Source organism: Bos indicus x Bos taurus, chromosome 20 (assembly GCF_003369695.1).
Source record: "Bos indicus x Bos taurus breed Angus x Brahman F1 hybrid chromosome 20, Bos_hybrid_MaternalHap_v2.0, whole genome shotgun sequence".
NCBI classification, from domain to species: Eukaryota; Metazoa; Chordata; class Mammalia; order Artiodactyla; family Bovidae; genus Bos; species Bos indicus x Bos taurus.
In genome coordinates this window covers 30,429,588-30,454,933 of record NC_040095.1, presented here as the reverse complement: position 1 = coordinate 30,454,933, position 25,346 = coordinate 30,429,588, and the positions used below count along the sequence as shown (strand labels likewise).

General features: G+C 36.4%; 1 non-coding gene across 1 annotated transcript; it reads left to right on the top strand.

Annotated features, from left to right (window-relative positions):
* The first annotated feature begins 954 nt into the window (after positions 1–954).
* LOC113879306 lies at positions 955–1,061 on the top strand. Its single transcript, XR_003507279.1, has one exon. It is a non-coding gene; the product is annotated as a U6 spliceosomal RNA (small nuclear RNA).
* The last annotated feature ends 24,285 nt before the right edge of the window (positions 1,062–25,346 follow it).

The following is a 25,346-nucleotide window of genomic DNA, read 5'->3' as shown; positions in this document are numbered from 1 at the left end:
CTTAAATTTGTCCGCAGGTTCCCTCTACTACTGGCCTTGTGAACTCAGTTTTTTTTCCATTCCCCTCCCTTTTAGGAGCAACCTATCTAGCAGAAAGAGAGAGAAAGAGGAGGTAGAAAACCAGGCTGATCAAGACTGAAAGAATTTCTCTTTATTTTTTTTACTTTCTCTCACATTTCCTCCCTTCCTTTCTTTTTCCTTTTCTTCCTTCCTTCCTTTCTTAGAAACTAGCATGAAAGTAGTAGCTATATATAAGGAATGCTTATGGGCAGGAAAAGGAGTTTCTAAATCAGTGTCGCTGTAAAGTACTTTGAGTCTCCTACATGCAAACTTTCAAGTTGCAAACTTTCAAAGATGCAAATGTTCATTCACAAGTCCAATCAAGTACGTTAGTTCTATTTGAGGAGTCACTTAACTTTTGAGGCACGGGACCTGAACGTAGAATGGTACACAAAGATTGTAGCAGCCGTTTGGAATGCAATTCAGTGGTACCACGTTATTTATGATGAGAAAAAACGATACCCAGTGATACCCAGGCATCACTGGACTGTCTTTTCAAGGTTAGACAGAATCGAATCCAGCAGGGAACCAGAATCTCTGCCACTAAGATCCGGCATAAGTGAAACTGCAGCTTGCCCCACATCTCATATTGTGTAGTATCCTTCAGCTCCACCATCTCCCACTGCCTCTCTCTCCTCAGGTCAGTAACTCCTCCTGCCAGTTCACTTAATGCCAGCCCTTATATGCCAGCTTTATGTAGTACTGTACTACTGTACTTTCCAAGATAATGTACTGTAAGATTAAAAATGTTTTCTTTATTTTTTATTTTTCATGTATTTGTGAATAGTACTGTAAATCTCTTACAGTAAAGCACTATATAGCTGATTATATTTGTTGGGTACCTAGGCTAACTTTTCTGGACTTACAAATGCACACTCAGAATGGAACTCATTTGTGCTCACTTTGGCAGCAAATGTAATAAAATTGTAATGATGTAGAAAAGATTAGCATGGCCTTTATTCAAGGATGACATGCAAATTTATGAAGCATTCTATATTTTTAAAAAGTTTTACACAGCAAAAAAACTATAAACAATGTGAAAAGACAATCCTCAGAATGGGAGAAAATAATAGCAAATGAAACAATTGACAAAGGATTAATCTCCAAAATATACAAGCAGCTGAATACCAGAAAAATAAACAACCCAATCAAAAAGTGGGCAGAAGATCTAAACAGACATTTCTCCAAAGAAGATATACAGATGGCTAATAAACACATGAAAAATGCTCATCATCGGTCATTATTACAGAAATGCAAATTAAAACTACAATGAGGTATCACCTCACACCAGTCAGTATGGCCATCATCAAAAAATCTACAAACAAATATTGGAGAGGGTGTGGAGAAAAAGGGACCCTCTTGTACTCTTGGTGGGAATGTAAGTTGATACAGCCACTATGGAAGACAGTATGGAGATTCCTTTAAAAACTGTGAATAAAACTACTATATGATGGAAACCATAATTGAAAAAGAGGCGTATACCCGAGTTTTCATTGCAGCACTATTTACAATAGTGAGGACATAGAAGTAATGACATCCATTGACTGATGAATGGATAAAAAAGTTGAGGTACCTATATACAATGGAGTATTATTCAGCTATAAAAAGAAATGTATTTGAGTCAGGTCTAAGGAATAGATGAACCTAGCGCCTATTACACAGAGTGAAGTAAGTCAGAAAGAGAAAAACAAATATTGTATATTAATGCATATATATGGAATCTAGAAAGATAGTACTGATGAGCCTAATTGCAGGGCAACAGAGGAGATTCAGACACAAAGAAGAGACTTGTAGACACAGAGCGGGAGGGAGAGGGTGGAATGAATTGAGAAAATAGCACTGAAGCATATGCTTTACCGTATGTAAAATAGACAGCCAGTGGGAATTTGCTGTATGATGCAGGGAGCTCAAACTCAGCGCTCTGTGACAACCTAGAGAGGTGGAATGTGGTGGGAGGTGGGAGGGAGGTTTAAAACAGATGGACCATATGCATACCTATGATTGATTCATGCTGATGTATGACAGAAACCAACACAATATTGTAAATTAATTATCCTCTAATTAAGAATAAATAAATTTCAAAAAATGGAACTCATTCATATTTAGAGCACTTACTCTATATCCACTTAATGGTATTCAAATAATTTTAGACATAAGTTGAGGTGTTGTTGTTATTTAGTTGTTAAGTCATGTCTGGCTCTTCTGCAACCCCTTGGACTGTAGTCTGCCAGGCTCCTCTGTCCATGGGATTTCCCAGGCAAGAATACTGGAGTGGGTTGCTATTTTCTTCTCCAGGAGATCTTCCTGACCCAGGGATTGAATGTGTATTTCCTGTTTGGCAGGCAGATTCTTTACCACTGAGCCACCCAGGAAGCCCATTAAATTGAGTTACCTTTTACTTACTGCTCTGTGTTCTATTTCTGTTTTAACACTGGACCAGCAGGTTATGGCTCAATAATCTTTTAGTCAAGATATATCCCACAGTAATTCTCACAAGATTTTCTCCTAGTTTGTTGAAACCATCACATGCTTATTAAGATTGCTATAATTGTACAGTTGATATGGATGAACATTTTGAGTGTAGATTGTGATAGGTTCAGGGATGTCTCTACTTATTTTTACAAGGACATGGCCAAAACATTTCTTGGAAGTAGCTGCTTCACATAACTTAATATATCATTTGCACCATGTTTATTGCCATAATTGTTTGACCACAGGAATGTCAACAGATTACTCAAAATGTTTCTAGAAAAATCAGACAGTTTTGAAAAAATTATTTATCTCACAAGATGGATTATACTATCATTTTATCTTTATCCAGTTGTACAAATTTATCAGAAAGCTAAAAATACGCCTTGAACTTCAAAGGACCAAAAAATAGACGAATTTCAGCAACTAGTCAAGCACAGTTTCTTTTTCTCTTTATTCTTTATGATTTAACTTTTTTTCCAGTGGATAGCTTGTAGGATTATAGAATACACTGGGCTTGTTTACCTTCAGAGTTTTAAACTTACATGATGTTCTATTTGCTTCTCTTTTAGTGGGAGGGATTGGAGAAACAAAAAGACTGAGCTCCTTCCTGGTGATAAAGCTTTCTGTTTGGCTTTTTCTTTATCTTAACCATAGAAAACAGAAGCCCTAACCAAGATACCGAGCTAGAGCAGGCTGAAGAACTGGATCTCTTAGCAGGAGTGGTGCAGTGCTAGAATGTCATATTGTCGTCATTGAGCCTTAATCCAGATGGAACTTTTTTCCTCATCACTCAGTATTATCTCAGTACATGATTTATTGAGATAAATTAAGTTGGAGGAATCTGGGAAGTCTGGCCGTATGCTCACTCCCTCTGCATATGTGTGTGCTTAGTTGCTCAGATGGGTCCGACTCTGCAACCCTTTTGGACTGTAGCCCACCAGGCTCTTCTGTCCATGGGATTTTTCAGGAAAGAATACTGGAGCGGTTGCTATTTTCTTTGCCAGGGGATCTTCCTGACTCAGAGATTGAACCTATATCTCCTGTGTCTCCTGCATTGCAGGTGGGTCTTTACCCGTTGAGCCATCTAGGATTAAACCATGTATTAAGAGAACAACTAAATCTTCTAAAGTGCACAGACACACATACACTCATAATCTTATTTAATCTTTAAAAACTGTTAAATTATATCATTAATATAAACTGAAGCGACTTAGCAGCAGCAGCAGCAGCAAAGAATATATGTGTGAAATAGATGAATTACACAGCTTAATAATAAAGTGCCTAAGTATGAAATGAGTCAATGAAGGCTTCTGTATTCTCCTATCACAAAATCTTGCTCCTCCTACAATCACTATCCTGAATATTATCATTACCTTGCCACTAAAAATAGTTTTTCTACTATGTATGAGCTTTATAAAAGCTTTATAAAAGCTCATACACTTGAGCTTTATAAAAAACAATGTTATCATATATTGTCTTCTAGGATTTGTTTATTCTGTCAGGACTGTATTTCTACAATTTTTGTGGCTTTGTGTGTAGCTGTAAATTCATTCTATAGTGTTCTACCGACTGAGTATGGCATAATGTACTCATTCAACTGTTGATGCTGAGGGGCACTTCAGTTTCTGCTGTTTTGCAATTATAATTAATATTGTTTCTCTGGAGATTCTTGTATATATTTTCTGGAATATATATATAAATATATGCATTCTGGTACTTAGGTGCAAACATTTTTTTTCTGGGAGATCACTGTTTTGAGACTAAAAAGTTCCACTTTAGAAGGTAGTGCCTATTATTTTTCAAAAATGTCATAACAGTTTGCTTTCCCATAGGTAATATACATGAGTTCCCATTGATACATCCTCATTACACTCTAATACTTAATAATATTTGACTTCTTAAGTTTTGCCAATTTAGTGGATATAAAAAGATGTCTCACTGTAGTCTTATTTTAAATGTATGTGATTATTACTGAGGATGTGTACTTTCTTTTTTAATATGTATTTATATTCACTATTTTGGGGAATGTCTTATTTTTGATGATTTTTTATTGTCCATTTTATCAATTTATAGTCTTTTGTATATTATGACTATACTATTTCTTTGTTAGTTTTATGCTGCAAGTAACTTGTCTCAGTTTTACTCAGTATTTTTTTTACTGTATTTCTTTTGATTAACAGAAATTATTAATCTTAGTGTGATCTTATTAATCAACCTACTTTCTTTGTTAGAATTTTTTTCCTTGTATCTAATTTAATAAATATTTTCCTACATCAAGGTCATGGGTATTCTACTATGAAAGTGAAGGGAAAGCCACTCAGTCAAGTCCGATTCCTTGCGGCCCTATGGACTATACAGTTTATGGAATTCTCCAGGCCAGAATACTGGAGTGGGTAGCCTTTCCCTTTTCCAGGAGATCTTCCCTACCCAAGAATCGAACCCAGGTCTCCTGCATTGCAGGAGGATTCTTTACCAGCTGAGCCACAAAGGAAGCCCATTCTACTACGGTTTATTTAAATTTTAAAGTTCCTTTCACATTAGTCTTTAACCCGTTAGAAATTAACTTTTATAAAGAGCACAAAGTAAGAATTAAAGTTTGCTTTCTCATATTTTCTCATCTTCAGTGGTCCTAGTTATTAAGTTTTAAGGGCTCAACCTTTTCTCGTGGAGTTATAATCCACTTCTGTCATTTGTCTCATATTTTCATATCCTTATATCTAGGTGTCTGTTTCTGTCCTCTCAATTTATTTATGCTAGTCATTTTGTTTATTTTATGCCAATACCACACTGGCTTAATTATATACAGTTTTGAAATAAACATTGATATTTCAAATACTATATTCTTATTCTTCTTTAGCAATACTTTGATTAGTTTTTGTTCACGTAAACTTTGAATCAGCTTGTCAAATTACTTGTAAAATTCTATTACAAAACAGACAAATCAAAAGTCAATTTAAGAAGTAAAATCTTTAAGTCATTGAGAATTCTTATCCAAAAAAAAAAAAAAAAGGTTGTCACAGCATTTCTGATCCAAAATGTTTGTATTGTTGCTTTACATGAAATTGTTGACTTTAAATTGTGTTTAGTGCAGTGGAATTGATTCAGATATTAAAAGCCTATACTAAAAATACAAGGAAGAAATAATGTCAATTTTACACAAACTCTTCTAGAATACAGAAGAGGTGTGAGAGCACTTCTTGATTCATCTTATGAAGTCAGAATTACTTTTTGAACAAAACAAAGGCATTACAAGGAAAGAAAACTGTAGACTGGTATTTCTCATGAATATAGATGCAAAAATCCTCCACAATGTTTCAAATTAAATTCAATAACTTAAAAATATTACAACACCAAAACTGAGCAGGATTTATCCTGGGAATGCAAGGCTGGTTCAACATTCAAAATCAATGTTATCAATAAATACATTAACAAACTAAAGAAAATCCATATGATTGTATTTATACAGAAAAAGTATTTTACAAAAGTCAACATCTGTTTGTGTTGAAACTCTTAATAAACTGGGAATAATTTATTGTTTTAAACCCAATAGAGAAAGAATCAACCCAGAAAATATGACTAGCATAATACTTAATTGTGAAAGACCGAATTAGTTCCAAGATTGGGAAACAGGAAAGTATGCTTACTCTCACCATAACTCTTATTTAACATCATATTGGAGGTCCTAATTAGTGCAACAAGGCAAATAAAGCAGAAAGTAAATAAAAAATAATTACCATACAAAATGGAGAGAAAGGAATAGAGCAGTTAGCTATTCACAGATGACATTATTGTGTTTGAAGAAGCTACAAAGAATCAACAGTAGGTTGTTAGAAGTAAAATGTGAATTTAGCAAGGCATCAGATACAAAGTCAAAATACAAAAATCAATTGTACCAATACATACTAATAATGAACAATTTGAAATTGAACTGAAAACTTATTTTTCTTTGTAAATGATATTATTAAGAAGTTTGATTGGAATTTGGTGTGAATTTTCATAGACCACCCCCCAAAGAAAATCACTTATTTATCGAGCATGTTTCAATATACCCTTAGTCCTATTTCAAATCTCTGATGATATAGTGACAACTCAACAATTGAGTAACACAGAGTGACAAGAACTATTATTTTCAGCAATAGGTCAGAAACTACTCTGGTTGAATTCAAATAAATTGTGGATAGAAAAAGCTTGCGACCTGTGTTATGGCATCTCAGCACCCCCAAAGCATATGCTTAATAAGTTGTGAGGAAGGGACAGAACACGGAGTATTTCCTGAATGGACTGTTGCTGGTGGCATTGGAGAGGCCTTTATATCTCTTGGAGCCCAACCTGCCACTATGCACTTCACGAAAATGCTCTTTCTGATTTGCTTATAAGGTGAACCTATCATGCAAGGAACACATAGATACGATCTGGATATGGTTCAGTTTTTCATTACTTTTAACTTAACTGTTAAATTTCCTTCAAATCACTGACTTGAAGCATGGTGAGTTCCTGTCTCCATAATATAGATTTTTCAGGCTGTGTTCTGCAAGGTGCATCATACAATATGGCATTGCCATGTTTGTCGCCTGCTAAGCTGGTGTTTCTCTTAAGTTACATTGTTGACACATGTACCATTAAATGTGTTTCCAATAGTCATATGAGGGACTGAAGTTTTCTTCTTGGCCACAGGTCTTCAAGGCCCTCAACAGAAGAAATTTATTATTTTCAGGCCACCACAGTGACCTAAATAAAAAACATCTGGTACTTCTGCATCCACTATTAAAACAGAGAGGTAACAACAGTAAGACCTACCTATTTGCTGATTAAATAGTTATTTTCAAATGCCATTACATATTCTATATTAATATGGTTATGATTTTTCTTAAATATTTCCCTATATACATTTTTTCATTTGTTCATTCATTCTTCACATATGTGAGTAATGAATCAAGATACAGAAATAATTGTGTAGAAAGTACTGTAAAGCAAAACAAAATTTTATGGAATTGTTTATAAGAACTAGTCAATCCAGAGGCAATGAGGTCTTCAAACCCAGAAACAATGAAAACTCAATTAGTTCTTTATAGCTATAAGCAAGGTTACCTTTCCCTTCTGTTGTCTATCTGGGAGAGAATCTATATAAAAGGCTTTTGTCACATAGTCTAAAACCATAACTATTCCAAGATTTTGAATTGGCTAACTTTACTCCCCAGTTCTTGGTTTCAAAGAATAAAAAATTAAATATATAAACCGCTTAAAATATAAAATTTTGCCATAAAGGTAAAAGAATATGTAGCCTCCTGCTGCTCTGTCAAAATAACCTAAAAATGTATTTGAGCTGGAAGAAAGTGACCTTGAAGGTTTGTATCAGATTATTACTTATCCGCTGGAGTGGTAGCATTAGCTCAGAAACAGAAAGAAAGGATTCAGAAAGTAAAGTCTAAGAACTTTATGTCAGCAATAGTTTGTATCCATGTCCTTGAATTCTGTTTACTCAAATGAAAACAAGGTCAAAAAGCCCAGCAAGTTTTTGTGGGCAGCTTTTATAGTTCAAAGCGTTTATTTGCTTTGGTGGCTAACTCTTTGTGAGCAAATTCTCATGTTTTTCTAGCCACAGTAGCCACTGCATTGTTTGGAGAAGTATACTTTCTGTATTGTAATATTAATAACTAAAAGTAAATTGTTACCACAAATGTGGAAAGGAGAAGATGAAAAAAGTTTCATGATTCTTTTATATGAATGATGCCATTGGAAAAAGGATTTTATAAAATCAGAGGCAAGACTTAGTACACATAAATGGCATCTATTAGTTTTTACAAGGTTGTTTTGAACTCACACTTTAAGTTTGGAGGTCTTGTTAGAGGAGTGCATTATTAACAAGCTACAATCCGGTTCTTTTGATTCAGATAAAAATCAATAAAAATATATGTAAATTCTAACAGAATTTTACTGTTTAAGTATTTGAACCATCTTAGCAGATATGAAGGAAAAAGACATCACTTTGACATTATTTCTTCAGACTAAGGGCTCTTACGTGGCCTAATGTACTAAATTTCCAGAAATCTTGTAATGGCTAAGGGAACATATTCTTATTATTAATTTTAGCTTCAATGAAACAGAATTTGAATCAGCTTAAGTTGTGCCTTTAGATCTCCTGTAACACAATGATTCTTAATTCCTCAAAACACAAAATATGAGGTTAATCATATCAAATTATAATGTTTCATTAACCATGAAGCTTCCCAGTTAGCATTAATGATAAAAAACCCACCTGCCAGTATAGGAGACATAAGAGCCACGTGTTCAGTCCCTGAGTTGGGAAGATTCCCTGATGGAGGAAATGGCAATCCACTCCAGTATTCTTGCCTGGAGAATCCCATGAACAAAGGAGCCTGGCAGACTACAGTCCATAGCATCTCAAAGATTTGGACACAACTGAAGTGACTTAGCACTCACACATACATTGATCATGAGAAGAAATTTTAGTAAGTTAAGAACATCAAAGAATATCTAAGCTCAGGTAGTTCTTTTACATTATGCCAGAGGATATGCCAGGAGATAAGAGGAGGAGGGACAGCAAAGAGACTGATGGAAGAGGCAGTACAATATGGGATAATCAGCATGATGGTATTTGGGTTCCATAATTATATGCTGTAGTGTTGGGTTGGCCAAAACGTTGGTTCGAGTTTCTCCATAGTATCTTATGGAAAAATTCCAATGAACATTTTGACAAACCCAAAATAAGTGTTGACCATGAAGTGTGGGTCCCAGGAATACCAGTTCTCGCTTTGGGAAGATATTCTGCCTCTGTAAATACAGAATTGTGTACAGCAAGACCAAGAAGGGAACTGATTCAACCATATTCATTGGAAGGACTGATGCTGAAGCTGAAACTCCAACACTTTGGCCACCTAATATGAATAACCTACTCATTGGAAAAGATCCTGATGCTGGGAAAGATTGAAGGCATGAGGAGAAGGGGACGACAGAGAATGAGATGGTTGGATGGCATCACCGATGCGATGGACATGAGTTTGAGCAAGCTCTGGAAGTTGGTGATGGACAGGGAAGCTTGGCATGCTGCAGTCCGTGGGGTTGCAAAGAGTCAGACATGACTGAGTGAGTGAACTGAACTGAAAGCTGGGTAATGTGAATGCAGCAGGAAGACTATTTTGCCTTTTTTGTTACCTCAGGAGTTGGCTATGGACAGGGAGACCTGGTGTGTTACAGTCCATGGGGTCATGAAGAATAGGACATGACTGAGCAACTGAACTGAACTGAACTGAAGAATCAAAGATGTGCTTAACTGCTTGGATCCTTGCTTCAAAAAACCTTTGTAAGCACTGTATGTCAAACTGACTTTCCTTCTTTCCCATGCTGCCGCATTTGCAAACAAGGTCATCACCAGTGACTCTCCAGAACACAGAGTTTGCTTCCATTATGTACCAGGCAGTCCTAGCCCCCAAGCAGAGAGATGAATAAGACAGCTAAGGCCCCTGTTGCCATGTCACTTACATTTCAATTGGGGTCCTAACATCAGGTGGAGACCTGATTCACCTTTTGATCTCTGTTTGACTTGTGTAAATCTTGTCTCCATTCTTTCTCTTCCCAACAAGACTAACAGTTCCACAAAAATAGAAAATTGTCATATACTTCTTCCATAACTTCTTCCATTAACACGTGCTAGGAACATGACTTGTTGACTGAACAATAGGAACACGTGTAAAAGCAGAAGAAAAACTAGTAGTTGGGTAAAACAGTCTGTTTTAAATTCACTGTTCTCTGTCCCATCACTCTTGTGTCACCTGCATAGATCAATTGCAAGAAATAGAAATGAGTTATTTAGGCATATTCTTAAACAGGGATGGTTGGAGAAATTCTTAAGAGAGAAATCATTAAAAATCAGACAGAATTACTTAGTGCCAAGTACACAGTAGGTGTTCAATTGATACTTCTACCAAAATAATGGGTTGTCTTAATTATTGGTGGACTGTACTGTATTCACCTCATAACACAATGTGAGAGAAGTTACAAGAAAAATGGTATTTTTGAGTTCTAACTAGTGAATGAATTGATCCAGTGAAATTCCAAGATCTAAAGTGGTCCTAACTATTCTACAAGCTATTGAGATACAGCTAAACTCAAATTATGATGGAACGACTCATGGTCTAGAGATTTTTAATTTTATAGGTTACTCATTTATAGTAAGGATGTTATACAATGTGAAAACAAAACCAAAAATGCAAAATTATTTGATAATCACCAAAGTTACTTGGTAATTTTAAATCCTAAAATTCATAAGATTCCTAACAGACTTAAAACACAGAAGCAAGGAGTTCCCTGGTGGTCCCGTGGTTAGGACTCCATGCTTCCACTGCAAGGGGAACAGGTTCTATCCCTGGTGGGGGCACTAAGGTCCCACCTGCCATTGTGCCTATAAATAAGTAAATACCGTTCAGTTTGAAGGATGATTTGGGAGAACGGCATTGAAACATGTATAGTATCATATAAGAAACGAATCGCCAGTCCAGGTTTGATGCAGGATACAGGATGCTTGGGGCTGGTGCACTGGGATGACCCAGAGGGATGGTACGGGGAGGGAGGAGGGAGGGGGGTTCGGGATGGAGAACATCCCATGGGGAACATCCCCTCCTCCTTCTGTCATGGAGGAGGAGCTTTATTTTATCAAATGATTGATTTTTTCATTTTAAAGGAACACTGTAATGTAAGAACTCCTGTGGTCACCACTTCAGAATGGAAACATCTCTTGCCCCTCACCCTCACACTCCAGATCGAGTCCCCCATCGCCCCCCAGCAACAAGAGCACAGGGGTTTCTGCCTGGTGCTCCCCACTCACCTCATGTGGGACAGTAGAGAAAGGCCCCAGCTCAGCCAATGACATTAAAAGGTTGCTTTGGTGTACACCCGTGGTGGATTCATGTTGATGTATGGTAAAACCAATACAAAATTGTAAGGTAATTAGTCTCCAATTAAAATAAATAAATTTATATAAAAAAAATAAGTAATCTTAGAATCATAAAAAAAAACAAAAAGAAAAAAAAACAGAAGTGTAATGTAATCTTAAAAATCCAAGAAATATTTAAGAGTACTTATATTACTTCAGTGGAAATTACACCACCACCATAGATTAGGTTTTGCTCAGCCAATAAGATTTGCTTCCTTGTGGTTTATGTGTGTTTGTGTTTAAATTGCTATAATTCACACAGACAAAAGAATAGCAAATGAAATAATGAAACACTTTCTATAATAATATGATATAATATGTAAAAGTACAAAAGATATTATTACTTCTTTAATATATATGCTCGTATCATCAACTATGAAAGAAAATCAATAACTAATTCCATATCTAGTTTTAACTGGTAATGTTCAATAATTTGGGTTGAAATACAAAATACCAAAATTTTGAAAAAATGACTTCTCTTACAGGATGCTAGAAACAGACTAAAAAGACTGCTTTACTAAATTAAACATAAGACAGATATCAGATGGGTTAGTATTTTGAAAAGAGGTTATGAGGATGGTCAATTTGAAGAAACACATCAGGACCTCACATTAATTACTCAGGGCAAGAGAGAGCTATAGATTTTTTTATTCTGTTTGCTTTCATTGCCCCTTTAATCATGGGATAATACACTGTTTTCAAAATAAATTATTCACCATGGAAGAAACTCTAGAGGTTGAAGCTGAACATTGGAATTCCTGGAACAAAATTGAAACTCTAGTTTTGACTCCTTGTATAAAAGCCTAGCATCTGTGAAGGCAACCAAAATAATTACTAAGTTACAGGAAATGTCATCTGCAAGAGTAGACAGGAGATGAAGTACTAAGAGGTTTTCCAGCTTTTCTTATGGTTTAGGGGAAATTTTGAATTTGAGGAGTAGGAGAATTGAGGTGAAACATATTTCCACTTCCAGTGTACGGAAATGATCCTTCATGTCGAGAAAAATGTGTAGAGGATGAAATTGAAACGATGTATACAAATAACACTTTCAAATTGCATATTTTTAATATTAAATTATATTAATGCAGGTGTATAATAATGCCTCACACTATTTTAAAGGGGAAGCAAGTGAAAACCAAAACAAATGGTAAGCTTTAAGAAGCACTCTTACACTCTGGCTTATGGAAGGGAATGGCTCACCAAATAAATTGCCTTGACTTAATGAGGGCAGCTTTATTTGTACATAAGGAATGATGTGATTATACCTGAAAAATATTTAAATTGGTGGCAGCATTTCTACTGACTCAATTATTTCTTTTCCCCTAGGAATTACTATTTATTTTCACTACTTTCATTGAAATGGTGAGTTAAACACATTTCCTTCTTTATTTAAATCATGTATATTAAATATAATAAAAAAATACAAGTGGGATTTATTCAAATAGTGAATATATAATATCTATTGGCTTCTCGGAATTTGTAGATCTTAAAACATCTGAAGATTATCTTCAAAATGTAAACTTAAAATATCAGCTTTCTACACAATTTTTATGTAATCAAACAATAGTGAGGAAAGGTAATAATAGTATAATATGATTACATGAAAAAGGGAAGGAAGATGTGATTGCAAGGATCTACCACAGGATTTAATGTAAATATTTTAAAAATAATTTTTTGGTATGTAGAGTTTAAATGGACCCAGAACATGAAAAATGGATTGCAGTGGAGGAATTGATAATAGAAAGTACTGCATATTTGAATATTCATAGCTCCTTCAGATTGTTGTTCAGTTGCTCAGATGTATCCAGCTGTTTGCCACTCCACAGACTGCAGGATGCCAGGCTTCCCTGTCCTTCACCATCTCCCAGAGTTTGCTCAAACTCATATCCATTGAGTCGGTGATGCCATCGAATCATCTCATCCTCTGCCATCCTCTTCTCCTCCTGCCTTTAATCTTTCCCAGCACCAGGGTCTTTTCCAATGAGTTAACTATTCATTGGAATAGTTAAGGCATTTGAGCTTCAGCATCAGTCCTTCCAGTGAATATTCAGGACTGATTTCCTTTAGGGTTGACTGGGTTGATTTCCTTGCAGTCCAAGGGACTCTCAAAAGTCTTCTCCAACACCACAGTTTGAAAGCATCAATTCTTTGGTGCTCAGCCTTCTTTATGTTCCAACACTCACATTAATACATGGTGACTGGAAAAACTATAGCTTTGACTAGATGGACGTTTGTCGGCCAAGTAACGTCTCTGGTTTTAATGTGCTGTCTAGGTTTGTCATTGGTTTTTTCTTCCAATTAAAAGAGCAAGCGTCTTTTAATTTCATAGCTGCAGTTACTGTCCACATTGATTTTGGAGGCCAAGAAAATAAAATCTATCACTATTTCCATTGTGTCCCCATCTATTTGCCATGAAGTGATGTAACAAGACACCATGATTTTAGTTTTTTGGATGTTGAGTTTTTTTTTTTTTTGATGTTGAGTTTTAAGCCAGCTTTTTCACTCTTTCACCTCCATCAAGAGGATCTTTAGTTCCTCTTCGCTTTCTGCCATTAAGTGAGTTGCTCAGTCGTGTCCGACTCTTTGAGACCCCATGAATGGTAGCCTACCAGGCTCTTCCGTCCATGGAATTTTCCAGCCAAGAGTACTGGAGTGGGTTGCTCTTTCCTTCTCCATGAGATCTTCCCAACCCAGGGATCAAACCCGGGTCTCCTACATTGCAGGCAGACACTTTACCATCTGAGCCACGAGGGAAGCCCTTCTGCCATCAGGGTAGTGTCATTTGCATATCTGAGATTATTGACATTTCTCCCAGCAATCTTGGCTCCAGCTTGTGCTTCATCCAGCCTGACATTTCACATGATGTACTCTGTGTATAAGTTAAATAAGCAGGGTGACGATATACAGCCCTGACATACTCTTTTCCCAATTTTGAACCTGGTGTAACAGGCAAGTTTGGCCTGCTTCATTTTGTACACCAAGGGGCAGCTTCAGAAACCTGAATAAGTTCATTATGGCTAGGACCTACATTTTATTTAACAGGATATTAAGGATGATTCCATGTGGATAAAGAGCAGAATATTATGACTGATTTATATTATGATTTATAAATATTTGTGTGATTACAAACTACAAATTTCTTAAATAACAATTAATAAATTAATCTTATATTGCTTATCAAAGTTTAAGAAGTTTAAGGGTAAGCTCATGTTACCTGGGCATTTTTCTAGTTAGAAACAAATATTTTTATAGATCCAGTATAAATGATAAGGAAAACTGAAATTAAATAAGAAACATATTCTACTTTGTTTCTACTGAATCATTTATTAATACAACCTTAAAAGAGTCATAGCAACATTTTCCAAGTAACATTAGTTTGGCTTTCAAAATTCTTAGTTCCCTAAGATTTTTTTTTTTTTTAAGAATCTATTTTTCCCTAAGAAAAATAGATTTTGCTCTAACACTATTAACTGTTTGATAGAATTCACATAATGCTGTTTGACTCTTCATTTATTCACTAGCTTAAGAAATAGTTGTTGAGGACAGACCTTATGTCAAGAATGACCTATATACATAGGAAGTGCTGATCTGTATTAATAATTGTGGAAATAATTTAATAAATAATTTTCCATGATTATTAATGGTAGCAATGAGTTACCAAGACATAGATGGGTTGTTAAAGATATTTTTTTAACGTTCTGCAAATACGAAGTATTGGTGAGGGTATGTTGTGATGAGAACACTATGGAAATGTAATTATTACCATAGTGTGAAAACCAATTAAGTAGCAAATGTTCATTTCCCAGCAATTCTGCTCCTAGGTGTGTGTATACTAGAAGATACGTTTACAGGAGCCAAAGACCGAAATAAGTAAACTAATAAAACCAAGTCCTTTACTACTAGAATAAATAAATAAATAGTGATATCTTCATAAAGCTATACAACAATGGATATGAATTAATTGTGGCCAATTTATTAACATGGATGAATCTCAAACTGAAATTTGGGGGAAAAAGTAAAAAAATACATACAATTTGGTTCCTTTCATAGATCAAAAGTAAGCTTAACTACACAATAAGTTGCTTGGAGATACATTTATATGTGGTGAAACTATTGGGAAAAATGGGGCCCTGATTATCCCAACATTCCTTTCTCTTAGTTTTTTTCTCTTCCTTCCTTTGGTGGTACTGTTATTCTTCTTGTGTTTCCTCTTTCTTTTCCTCTAATAATAGCCTGTTCAAATCTTACTTGTTTTTAATATCCTTTCACCATATTCCAGAATCTATCCAGACTTTTCTGTAATAAGTCTTTATACAATTATTTATCACATTATACCTTTTGCAAGATTATCTTGTTGCCTATGGTTTATTTATTTTTATTGCTACTGCCTCAAAGACAGAGATCATAAGGCCTTAATTTTGATTGCCTCAGAGCCTTTAGCAAAGGATAGAGAATATATACAAATGCTGATGCATTTTTATTGAAGTATATTTTGACTGAAAGTCACATATAAAATTATAAAACCCTTAAAGAAAGTCTCATAATGAAATTACAAGTGGGAAGAATTCTTCACTGTGTGTCTTCAAAATTTAAAATATAAAGAGAATTATGTCAGAGGTAAAGGTATGAAAGTTAAAATAGTGAAGATGGAATTAAGAAAAAGCATTCAGAGTGTGTCTATTCATGTGGGCATGACTTGTTAGAACTAAGTACAGAAATTTGACATTTGTTATCTTTATTCTGAAATATTTATAAAAATCATTTAAAACCATGTATCCATCTTAGAGTTAAATTAAAACTAGATAATATAACATGTAATTCTACTTAATTGGCCGCTTGTAAATTCTACAAAATGCTAATATTTTAAAAGCAAATACATTTTCAAGGTTTCACTATCCGTCTTCTTTCTCTGAGGGCTCCTCCCCTTGTAAATGCTCATGCCCAGTGGACAAAATGCCCTGGGGAAGGTTGACAGGGTCTGTTAGATATTAGGAAAGCTTAGTTTCTGTTTTACTTTTTCATTTAAAAGATATACCACACAGATAATTTTGTGGCTTGTATGCCCACTTTTGAGAGCCTTTGAATTAATCTACTGATTGTCAATGGAGGATGGGGAGAGGAGGAATTACCCAAGAAAAATGTTCACAATTGACATGCACATACCCCACCACTACCTTTGGTGAGAATTATGGTAGTAGATTGTAATGGTCTTTTACTCATATACAGAGAAAAAGAAAGCTCCATAAATGTAAAGACAATTATCTATCTAGAACTGAAGATTATAAAATACAATAATTCCCCAAAAGAATATACTTTTTCTGTATTCCTTCAATTCCATTTCTTCTTCTCTCACTTATTAAATTACAGACTTTTGAAAAAATCTTGCAAAATTATATGAAGTCTATAATTCCAATACATAAGAAGAAATATCCATGTGAAAAGACTTGGGAAAAGTAATATCAAAAAATGAAAGTGCTATGTCATAGAATTATGGATTTTGTCTATTATGAACTTTTCATTATAACTGTAAAGCCAGGCTGCCAACATCTGATCCCCTCCATTAATTAATTTCTCAGAGCCTCTGTTTAATTCTGTCTAAAACAAATGAGTTGAACTAGTTGATGTTTAAGTTATTCAAGTGTTAGCATTACAGTAAGTTGTATGTGTCTGAAAAATTTAGGGGCCCAATTTTTCATTTGAAACAAACAGTGGTCAAAAAACCCCACAAAACTTGTAGGTGTTCTCAGAATTCTTTCGATTTTGTATTTATTGAGCTAGGAGTTTGCATGTATTATTTCCAATCTTTATAACAATATTCAAGAACAGAATTACAACCTCTCTTTTATTATAAGTCAATTGATATTCAGTTCAGTTCAGTTCAGTTCAATAACTCAGTCATGTCCAACTCTCTGTGAACCCAAGGACTGCAGCACACCAGGCTTCCCTGTCCATCACCAACTCCTGGAGCTTACTTAAACTCATGTCCATTGATCAATGATGCCATACAACCATCTCATCCTCTGTTGTCTCCTTCTCTTCACACCCTCAATCTTTCCCAGCATCAGGTCTTTTCAAATGAGTCAGTTCTTCACATTATGTGGCCAAAGTATTGGAGTTTCAACTGCAGCATCAGTCCTTCCAATGAATATTCAGGACTGATTTCCTTTAGGATGCACTGGTTGCATTTCCTTGCTGTCCACGGGACTTTAAAGAGTCTTCTCCAACACCACAGTTCAAAAGTATCAATTCTTTGGTGCTCAGTTTTCTTTATAGTCAAACCCTCACATCCATACATGAAAAACCATAGCCTTGACTAGACGAACCTTTGTTGGCAAAGTAATGTCTCTGCTTTTGAATATGCTGTCTAGGTTGGTCATAACTTTCCTTCCAAGGAGTAAGCGTCTTTTAATTTCATGGCTGCAGTCACTATCTACAGTGATTTTGGAGGCCCCTGCCCTTCACAAAGAAGTCTGTTACTGTTTCCATTGTTTCCCAATCTATTTGCCATGAAGTGATGGGACCAGATGCCATTATCTTAGTTTTCTGAATGTTGAGCTTCAAGCCAAATTTTCACTCTCCTCTTTCACTTTCATCAAGAGGCTCTTTAGTTCTTCTTCGCTTTCTGTCATAAAGGTGGTGTCATCTACATATCTGAGGTTATTGACATTTCTCCCAGCAATCTTGATTCCAGCTTGTGCTTCATCCAGCCCAGCGTTTCTCATGATATACTCTGCATATAAGTTAAATAAGCAGGATGACAATATGCAGTCTTGACGTACTCCTTTCCCAATTTGGAACCAGTTTGATGTTTCATGTCCGGCTCTCAGTGTTGCTTCTTGACCTGCATACAGATTTCTCAGGAGGCAGGTAAAGTGATCTGGTATTCCCATCACTTGAAGAATTTTCCACAATTTGTTATGATCCATACAGTCAAAGGCTTTGGCATAGTCAGTAAAGCAGAAGTAGATGTTTTTCATCTTGATATTGAATTCAGCTAATAAATGACTGAGCAGGGATTTGACTATAGGTATGGCAGACTCTAATCTTTATATTCTCTCTACTACTTTGAGATTGTTGAGGCTAGTTCTTTAATTATGTGTATGTGGTCAGTTGTGTCTGACTCTTTGCAACTGCATGGATTATAGCCTACCAGGCTCCTCTATCCATGGAAGTTCCCAGGCAAGAATACTGGAGTGGATTGCCAGTATTCCAAGGGATCTTCCCAATCCATGGATTAAGCCTGAGTCTCACTCATCTCCTGCATTGGTAAGTGGGTTCTTTACCATTGCACCACCTGAAAAGTTCTTTAACAGGACTGTAAAATAGATAATGAAAAACTGTATTCTACTTTATTTTGGATGTGTGTGTTGTTGGGGGAGGGGGATAATGAGAAGATACAAAAAATGGTAATGATTTTCATCACTATGCAGTATACAATTATATTACTGAAAGGAATGAAAGATAGTTCTTTCTCAAATGTGGCTACTAAGTTTGGTTTTAGGCTGACCTGCATAACAAGTAACATGAAAAATATTTCCTACAGGTGTTTTTCTTTTCCTGTATCTTTATAAACTATTGTATATGTGTGTATACTCTCATATGTACTTATTTTTGAATCTGTAATTCTACATAGGTGGCAACAAATCTGTTGCATATTTCATGCTCAATTAAAAAGAAATCTTACATGATTTCCATGTATTATGGAAAGATAGGCATCTGTCCCCTATTTAATTATGTCCATCCTGATTATGTTAAATGTGTTCTGGCCCCTGTTAAGAAAATCTTCTAAATATACATGAAGAAAAACTTTGTTAAAAATGAATTCTGAGCAAGAAACAGAAGGGACTTAAACAAAGGAATTCTAAGGAAAGCTTAACAGAGAAATACCTCAAATCTGAATTCTTAGGCTGAATAAAATAATAACCCTTCCCCTTCACCTCTCATGACTAATCCATACCAAAATGCAAATGTAACTTGAAACCAATTGTTTTGGAGGCTTCAGAAGTTTTGGTTAATTTTTCCTTCCTGTTACTTTTCACTTTGCAACACCTTTTGGCTTCTGGAATCTGACTGGAGCTAGGAGGGGAAATGCCAAAATTCTATGGGGAAGGCTTGTTCTTGGGGTAATTTAGACCTGACTTGAGGAAGTCAACTTTTGTTATAAACTCTATGTTTAAAAAAAACTCTGAAATTTCCCAGGGATTGAAAAAATGCAGAAATTGCAGATAATAAAACAAAATTTCGGTAATAATGCAAAAGTAGGAAATTGTCAGAAGCTCCATGAGGGTGAAGAGTGCCGTTTAAGCTTTAGATCTTAAAGCTTGCGTTCTCCGCTTTGTTTACCATTAATTCTGCTGTTGTTTTCAAACTTTTCCTCTGAATTTCCCCAACTTAAAAATACAAAGCAGTAAGATCTCTTCATGCTCAATCATTAAGGATATACAAGAATTTTAAGGGTGTACAAATACTTTTTTAATTCCATCAGCAAATATTTGCTTGCCATCTACATGTCAGGAGCTAGTCTAAGTTCTGGGTATATAATAGTGAAAAAAAGAAAAGAATCTGTGTTCATGTACCTTAAATTCCAGTGGAGATCAAAGAACTAAATATATGATATGTTAGATTGTATTTAGTGCCATGTAGAAAAATAAATCTACGTACAGAAATATTTTATACAGAGTGGTTAAGATAGACCTTTTTGAAAAGTGACCTTTAAGCAGAAACTTGATGGAAATAAGTGAGTGAGCCACACATATACCCTAGGGATCACATAGGGTCACAACATAGAATCAGAAAGTCCAAAATTCCACCTTGCTAATGGGTTTAATTCAAAACCCAAAATTCAAAAACTCAAAATTCTCCAAGCCAGGCTTCAGCAATATGTGAACCGTGAACTTCCAGACGTTCAAGCTGGTTTTAGGAAAGGCAGAGGAACCAGAGATCAAATTGCCAACATCTGCTGGATCATGGAAAGAGCAAGAGAGTTCCAGAAAAACATCTATTTCTGCTTTATTGACTATGCCAAAGCCTTTGACTGTGTGGATCACAATCAACTGTGGAAAATTCGGAAAGAGATGGGAATACCAGAGCACTTGACCTGCCTCTTGAGAAACCTATATGCAGGTCAGGAAGCAACAGTTAGAACTGGACATGGAACAACAGACTGGTTCCAGATAGGAAAAGGAGTACATCAAGGCTGTATATTGTACCCTGCTTATTTAACTTATATGCAGAGTACGTCATGAGAAACTCTGGGCTGGAAGAAACACAAGCTGGAATCAAGATTGCCGGGAGAAATATCAATAACCTCAGATATGCAGATGACACCACCCTTATGGCAGAAAGTGAAGAGGAACTAAAGAGCCTCTTGATGAAAGTGAAAGAGGAGAGTGAAAAAGTTGGCTTAAAGCTCAATACTCAGAAAACGAAGATCATGGCATCTGGTCCCATCACTTCATGGGAAATAGATGGGAAAACAGTGGAAACAATGTCAGAGTTTATTTTTGGGGGCTCCAAAATCACTGCAGATGGTGATTGCAGCCATGAAATTAAAAGACACTTACTCCTTGGAAGGAAAGTTATGACCATCCTAGGTAGCATATTCAAAAGCAGAGATATTACTTTGCCAACAAAGGTCTGTCTAGTCAAGGCTATGGTTTTTCCAGTGGTCATGTATGGATGTGAGAGTTGGACTGTGAAGAAAGCCGAGCGCTCAAAAACTGATGCTTTTGAACTGTGGTGTTGGAGAAGACTCTTGCAAGTCCCTTGGACTGCAAGGAGATCCAACCAGTCCATCCTAAAGGAGATCAGTCCTGGGTGTTCTTTGGAAGGACTGATGCTGAGGTGGAAACTCCAATACTTTGGCCACGTAATGCAAAGAACTGACTCATTGGAAAAGACTCTGATGCTGGGAGGGATTGAGGGCAGGGGAAGTAGGGGATGACAGAGGATGAGATGGCTGGCTGGCATCACTGACTCGATGTACATGAGTTTGGTGAACTGTGGGAGTTGGTGATGGACATGGAAGCCTGGTGTGCTGCGATTCATGGGGTTCAAAGAGTCAGACATGACTGAGTGACTGAACTGAACTGAATAGGTTTAAGAAGCTGTGAGAACTATGTGCTGGGTAGGAGTGAGCATAAAGCAGAGAGATAAAAGATATGATCAGGGTATGAGCAAGAAAAAGATACTTAGTTTTGAGTCTAGAGTACATATATATACAGGAAAGTAGTAACCAGCACATTCACTGAAATTTTTGGTATTCTACTGTGATTTAGGAGCACAGTTGAAAGGGATCTGCTACTTGAGTTTAGAACTTCAGTCTTCTCTTCATCAAATTTTTCAGGACAATTGGCAGGAATGTAGTTTAAAAGGGAATGGAAACACACAGAAATATGCAGACAACTTGTTTAAACAAGAGGAGAAGACAATTGGGAAAAATTATTTCCACCTTAATTAAGCTATGAATTTTGAACAGTTCGATCAAAATTCCAAAATGATGCTTCTATTCCTCTTCTCTTTCTCTTTCCTTCCCTAACATCCCCTTCCTCTTTACTTCTTCTCACTTTCCATTTCTTCCCCTTCCAAAAGGTACATGCTATATGATTTCATTATACAGCATCCTTGAAATGACAGAATTATAGAAAAGGAAAGGATGTAGATGAGAAAAAGTGAGTGTGGTTCTAAAAGGGCAAGAGGAGGGATGCATGTGGCAATGAGATGTTCTCTCATAGTGACTCTTAATTCCAATATCATAGTTGTTATATTTTGTACTACAGTTTTGCAAGACACCCCATTCAGGAAAATTCAGTTAAGAGATACAGGTTATGTCTGTATTATGTTTTCTACAACATCCAAGTGAATCTACATGAATCTGATAATAAAGTTTAAAAATTTAAAATAATGAGCATTATGATGCTAGGGTGTTTGTTATGACCAGTGCATTTTCTTGGCAAAACTCTATTAGTCTTTGCCCTGCTTCATTCCATATTCCAAGGCTAAATTTGCCTGTTACTCCAGGTGTTTCTTGACTTCCTACTTTTGCATTCCAGTCCCCTATAATGAAAGGACATCTTTTTGGGGTGTTAGTTCTAAAAGGTCTTGTAGGTCGTCATAGAACTGTTCAACTTCAGCTTCTTCAGCATTACTGGTTGGGGCATAGACTTGGATTACTTTGATATTGAATGGTTTGCCTTGGAAACAGAGATCATTCTGTCGTTTTTGAGATTGCATCCAAACACTGCATTTCGGACTCTTTTGTTGACCATGATGGCTACTCCATTTCTTCTGAGGGATTCCTGCCTGCAGTAGTAGATATAATGGTCATCTGAGTTAAATTCACCCATTCCAGTCCATTTGAGTTCGCTGATTCCTAGAATGTCGACATTCACTCTTGCCATCTCTTGTTTGACCACTTCCAATTTGCCTTGATTCATGGACCTAACATTCCAGGTTCCTATGCAATATTGCTCTTTACAGCATCGGACCTTGCTATGCAATATTGCTCTTTACAGCATCGGACCTTGCTTCTGTTACCAGTCACATCCACAGCTGTGTATTGTTTTTGCTTTGGCTCCATCCCTTCATTCTTTCTGGAGTTATTTCTCTACTGATCTCCAGTAGCATATTGGGCACCTACTGACCTGGGGAGTTCCTCTGTCAGTATCCTATCATTTTGCCTTTTCATACTGTTCATGGGGTTCTCAAGGCAAGAATACTGAAGTGGTTTGCCATTCCCTTCTCCAGTGGACCACATTCTGTCAGATCTCGGGAAAGATCAGTTTTCATCCCAATCCCAAAGAAAGGCAATGCCAAAGAATGCTCAAAATACTGCACAATTGCACTCATCTCACATGCTAGTAAAGTAATGCTCAAAATTCTCCAAGCCAGGCTTCAGCAATATGTGAACCGTGAATTTCTTGATGTTCAAGCTGGTTTTAGAAAAGGCAGAGGAACCAGATATCAAATTGCCAGCATCCGCTGGATCATGGAAAAAGCAAGAGAGTTCTAGAAAAACATCTATTTCTGCTTTATTGACTATGCCAAAGCCTTTGACTGTGTGGATCACAATCAACTGTGGAAAATTCTTCAAGAGATGGGAATACCAAACCACCTGATCTGCCTCTTGAGAAATTTGTATGCAGGTAAGGAGGCAACAGTTAGAACTGGACATGGAACAACAGACTGGTTCCAAATAGGAAAAGGAGTACGTCAAGGTTGTATATTGTCACCCTGCTTATTTAACTTATATGCAGAGTACATCATGAGAAACGCTGGACTGGAAGAAGCACAAGCTGGAATCAAGATTGTCGAGAGAAATATCAATAACCTCAGATATGCAGATGACACCACCCTTATGGCAGAAAGTGAAGAGGAACTAAAAAGCCTCTTGATGAAAGTGAAAATAGAGAGTGAAAAAGTTGGCTTAAAGTTCAACATTCAGAAAACGAAGATCATGGCATCTGGTCCCATCATTTCATGGGAAATAGATGGGGAAACAGTGGAAACAGTGTCAGAATTTATTTTTCTGGGTGCCAAAATCACTGCAGATGGTGACTGCAGCCATGAAATTAAAAGACGGTTACTCCTTGGAAGGAAAGTTATGACCAACCTAGTTGGCATATTCAAAAGCAGAGACATTACTTTGCCAACAAAGGTCTGTCTAGTCAAGGCTATGGTTTTTCCAGTGGTCATGTATGGATGTGAGAGTTGGACTGTGAAGAAGGCTGAGCACCAAAGAACTGATGCTTCTGAACTGTGGTGTTGGAGAAGACTCTTGCAAGTCCCTTGGACTGCAAGGAGATCCAACCAGTCCATTCTGAAGGAGATCAGTCCTGGGATTTCTTTGGAAGGAATAATGCTAAAGCTGAAACTCCAGTGCTTTGGCCACCTCATGCGAAGAGTTGACTCATTGGAAAAGCCTCTGATGCTGGGAGGGATTGGGGGCAGGAGGAGAAGGGGACGACAGAGGATGAAATGGCTGGATGGCATCACTGACTCGATGGACGTGAGGCTCAGTGAACTCCGGGAGCTGGTGATGGACAGGGAGGCCTGGCGTGCTGCGATTCATGGGGTCACAAAGAGTTGGACACGACTGAGCGACTGAACGGAACTGAACTGATGATGCTAAGGAACAACTGACACTCTTCCTCTAGCGTCTTTCTGTTAAGGCTGTCCTGACACCAAATATTCTATGGCATGTTTATTCCTAGATGCAATAAAGCAATATTATCCGTGATTTAAATTCACTGGTACTCTCCTAGGTAAGCAAGTTGTGATGTACCTATTTGAGAGTAGAAAAAACATCCAGGAGAACCAAAATAGTTTTTAGAGGAACAAGATAATCTGAAAATTTATGTAGAATAGAAAAGGGCCACAAGGTACCTTGAAACATTTTTGATGAAGAAGAAGTTAAACAGATCTCTGTTTCCCCACTCTGTCTGCCAGGAGACCAGAAGCAAATGAGATTTTCCGTTATACCAACTCTTCTCTAACACTTTGTGTTAGCAGAATTGCTAATTTTTCCTAATTTGATGGGTGTGAAGTGGTCTCTTTTTGCTTTATTTTCTTAGAAAATCTTAGGAGTTTTTGATATATTCTTCATACTAAACCTCTCAATACTATGTGCTGCACATGTTTCTCCATCTGGAAATTTGAGATTATGTGAAATAGTTTCTATGCTACACATTTTACCTTGCTTAAAATTTTGTTAAAACTTGCCTGAAACTTTCGGGCCTTCTAAACTTTTAATCATTACAATTGTGCTGCAGTTGTAGGAATAAACAAAAGTTTTAACAGAGGAAGGTAGTAAAAAAAAAAAAATAGACACACACATATTTAAATTTTATTTATGATTAAAATGAGG